The sequence below is a fragment of the Macrobrachium nipponense genome, chromosome 42, assembly GCF_015104395.2.
Source record: "Macrobrachium nipponense isolate FS-2020 chromosome 42, ASM1510439v2, whole genome shotgun sequence".
NCBI lineage: Eukaryota > Metazoa > Arthropoda > Malacostraca > Decapoda > Palaemonidae > Macrobrachium > Macrobrachium nipponense.
Window position 1 is genome coordinate 15,741,950 of NC_061103.1, and position 4,532 is coordinate 15,746,481.

A 4,532-nucleotide genomic window follows, 5' to 3' on the forward strand; every position below is an offset into this window, starting at 1 on the left:
CACGAAACAATGCAAATGTGTCTGTCCTAAGAGAATGTTATTTTCCAATGGCACCACGCTGATAATTCTATGTCCCCAAGGGATAAATTATTATTATTATTATTATTATTATTATTATTATTATATTATTATTATTATTATTATTATTATTATTATTATTATTATTATTATTATTATTATTATTATTATTATTATTATTATTATTATTATTATTATTATTATTTGGCTGGAAAGAGCAGACATATAAATACGTGACAGTGGTTAAAGGGAACGGCCGTATGTATGTTAATAGATTTATATGAGTTAAAATATATGGAATAAGATACAGAAACTGAAAATAAGCTAATGTAGCCACCCTGCACTCAAAAGATAGCGCGGACCGGGAGAACAGTTGCCATGTTGTGTTTTTTAACTATTTGCTGACGAGTTTTGTTAGCGTCAATGTTGCTGCCCGCACTCTTGGCTGACGCTGGGGCACCAAAGCTGCTTCCCATAGCAAACGGTTATTGGGTTAACAAATCGTAGTTTTCAAGTGAGAAATTGATGATGTGTTGCGAGAACATTTCCACTTGAAAATGGTGTTCCACAGAGAAGTGTCCTTAGTGGCACACTGTTTACCCTAGCAATTAATGATATTAATAAAAATCTACCGACTGGAATCAAAAGCAACCTATACATGGATGATTTTTGCCATATATTATACAGCCTCTCGTATTAAACATGTAGAACGCATCATTAATAAAAGTATAATAAAATAAATGAATGGACCTCATCTGTAGGATTTAAATTATCCATAAATAAGACTCAAGCAGTAGTGTTTTATAAAGATAAAAGGTGGATGAATGGTGAAGTGATAGATTTGAAAATCAGACATCATAGTATACCAATTAGACAAACTGCAAAATTTCAGGGTTTAGTGTTTGATACTCACTTAAACTGGAAACCTCACATAACATACTTGAAATCAAAATGTAAAAAAGCATTAAATCTAATTAGAAAATTATCAAACACTACTTGGGGAGCCGATAGACAAACCCTTACATTACTGTATAAAGCAACAGTCCTGTCTATAATTGATTACGGTAGCGAAGTATATGGCTCGGCGTCGGACGCAGCACTGAAAACGTTGGACCCAGTCCATAATGAGGGCCTTAGAATATGTTCAGGAGCCTTTAAATCATCACCGACCTCTTCCTTACAGGTTGAATGTGGTGAAACTACCTCTCTCTCTCCATAGAGAGCTTGTAATAATGAAGAGTGCTTTGAGAATCAAGACAAGTGATTCTCCAACAATTAAAATTGTTTGAACAAAGAGATATTTTATTAACAATCATCCACCCCCTTTTTCAATTAGAGCTAGAAGATTGTTTGAGTCACTAATGTAAATATACAAATTTCTCCAGTAGTAAAATTACCTCCGCCTTGGACAATGAATAAAATGAAAACTTGCACACAATTGAAATATTTATCAAAAAAATACTTATATACGCCATCACACCATAGACAACATACAATAGAGCATATAAACCGAAAAGGTCCACATTATGCAATATACACAGATGGATCTAAATCGGAACATGGAGTGGGATATGCTGCAGTGTCCCAGGACAGATCATATCAGTTCTCTCTACCCAATACAGCTTCAATATTCACAGCGGAGCTTTGCACAATAGTCTCAGCCATAAGAATAATTAAAGAAACATCACTAAATAATTTTGTGATTTTAGTGACTCAAGAAGTGCCATAGAGCCATCCAGAGTTATAAACCAAAAAATAATATTGTACAACAAATTAAATTATCACTTCACAAATTAGATATTATTGGGAAAAACAAAAAAGTAGAAATATGTTGGATCCCTGCCCATGTAGGATCAAAGGAAATGAAGAGGCTGACAAAGCAGCCAAAGAAGCAAATCAAATGACAAGATCAAGTGTGAATCTCCCTATGAGTGATTATGTAACATACATAAAGATGGGTATTATAAGGAAATGGCAACATATTTGGAATGAAGAGTCAGAAAATAATAAATTAAAGCAAATAAACCTGATGTTTGGAAAGTGGAGTTCATCATATCAGAGAGAAAAGACATGAACAAGTAATTCTGACACGTCTCCGTATAGGCCATACCCGTCTGACACCTGGACACTTAATGAGCTGCCCACGTAGATCAGCTCCTGAGTGGGCAGAGTGCAGGGCAGGTTATAACTGTTAAACATGTGTTATGCGAATGCCCAAAGTACAACCAGCAACGACTGTCGACACTTGGAACAGATCTATGAAAGAAATCTTGTCAGAATCCTCTGCATTTTCAGTCATGCCTATTTATATGTTCTAAAGAAGTGTAATTTAGTTGATAAAATATAAACCAAGTAAAATTTAAAAATACGAAAATTATTAGACTAATGAATTTTAAAAACAAAAACTTTTTAAATGTTACCTAACTTATTCTGATTTTATTTTTTATGAAAGTATGGATACATGAGTAAATGTATTTATAGTGTGCATGTGTTCCCGTGTGAGTGTATGCCTTTGTGCAGTTTTTAGTTTAATTTTTCAATCATTTGTCGTCACACCGAAAAAACACTTGGTTCCAGAGCTTTGCCTCTGTCCTAGACATGGTTTTTTTTATTTTATTTTAATCTAATCCTTTGGGCCAGCCCTATGAGAGCTGAAAGTCAGCTCAGTGTCTGGTTAAACTACTTAATAATAAATAAATAAATAAATAAAATTACATGTTTAGAATATATATATATATATATATATATATATATATATATATATATATAATATATATATATATATATATATATATATATATATATACACACATTATACACAACAATACCATCATAATCTGACAAGCAACATAAGAAATGTTTCTCATGGTTATTCTCTTGAAATATCTGCGTTGTTCTCGCTAAAAGTGTTATTGTGAATTTTTGGAACTCGATGATTGCAAAACTTAAAAATCATAATTTGCAGTTTTTATTTTTTTCTATAACATGTACCATATCTGTTTATATTTTGCAAAAAGTAACATTCGAATACTCTCAGCTCTAAAAGTAACCAAGTAAGATTAATAACAAATAGACAGTCCTCTGCTTGAGAGGTTTAGCATTACGCACAGTATACCCCAACCGAATTCCTCCTGCAGGTCAACATAGCTACGTGGGCGCCCCCCGTGACTTTTGCAGCGATGTCCTTCCTGGCGGGGGCGTTAAGTCTCACTTTACCGGAAACGAAGGACGAGGAACTTCCGGAAGACGTTGGCGACGTTGAAACGTCCGCTTCTGCGTCCCATCCGAAAAGAGGGTCGTCGTAGGGAATAATCGTTTGTGCAAGAGTGTTTTGTGTTTTGTGTGATGACGATGATGATGTTGAATGTACTTAGGTGTAATGCGTTATTTTCATTTGACGCGTCTCTGATCGCTTGTCGCCCGCGGAAGGGACGGGAAATCTTTGTCAGCAACTGGATGTTTGTCGTTGTTTTATTTGCTTCGAAAGAGAGGAAAGTGGCATTTCAGGTTTGTAGTAATAATGATTAGATATTATGGAGGTTAATGTTTTCACTTATGCTGTGAAGTCTTTCGTTCGCCAAGTTTTTGTTGAATTTCCGTTTTGTTTGTTTTCAATATCATCCATTACTAGTAGTGTTGTATAGTAGAAAACTTTTTAATTTAATTTTGTATTTTATAGATAATTACAGCATGATGCATGTTCATTTCCTTTATTTTATTTTTTTTCCTAGAATCGTAGTCCTGCAGTGTGGCATAAAGTTGTCCCTAAACCCTTTTTGATATCTTTAACTAAAGAGTTCTGTAGAACTTAGAACATAATGAGTGAGAGTCAACCCCACCTATCTATTTATGGTTATTTGATATTTTCTGGTTTAAAACTATCTATCTTCCTCGCCACTTATTTCATTGCATCAACTGAACGTAACCACGTCTCTCTCTCTCTCTCTCTCTCTCTTCTTTTTCCCACAGCGTCAAAGTAGTACTTTGATCTATACAAATTAATAAAATGGTGAATTAATAAAAGTGGGAAACAAAGTTTTACCATCCAGTTCGGTACTCACATGATTATCTTTAAAACTGCTTAGTGTTCGCCAGCAGAAAACGTTCCTTTTGATTGTATTGGATATTCTCTTGAAGTCACCAAGACGGCTTCAATCCAGGTAAAAAGGACAAAGGTAAAAGAGTCACAGGGGAAAAAAAATCATACTAATCTTTCCCAGAAAGTGACCCCCAACGGTCTGAACCCAGTATGGATCCACCTTGCGGCGTGTTTAGTACAAGCCATTTTGGGATGACGGTAAAAACATAAACAGAGGCTATATATTATAAAGATAATGACCTCAAGAAATATTAGACTTAGATAACGACCCTCGAAAAACCTTTCGGGGTCACTTTCTAGGAAAGATTCAAAATGTTTCTTGTTTTATTACTTTATTTGCCGCCATAAATTAATGTACATATTTTTTTTGTCTAGCCAAATTGTGGCCATTATTCTGTGACTTGATTACCGGCCA

The 4,532-nt window shown here is 34.4% G+C and overlaps 1 protein-coding gene across 1 annotated transcript in view; it reads left to right on the plus strand.

The window, feature by feature from the left end:
* The window catches only part of LOC135213277 (beta-alanine transporter-like), a gene marked incomplete in the record, with an annotated part of 366,068 nt that extends 362,346 nt beyond the window's left edge, over window positions 1–3,722 (plus strand). Inside the window, 1 exon segment of the mRNA XM_064247258.1 lies at window positions 3,156–3,722.
* Window positions 3,723–4,532: the final 810 nt, after the last annotated feature.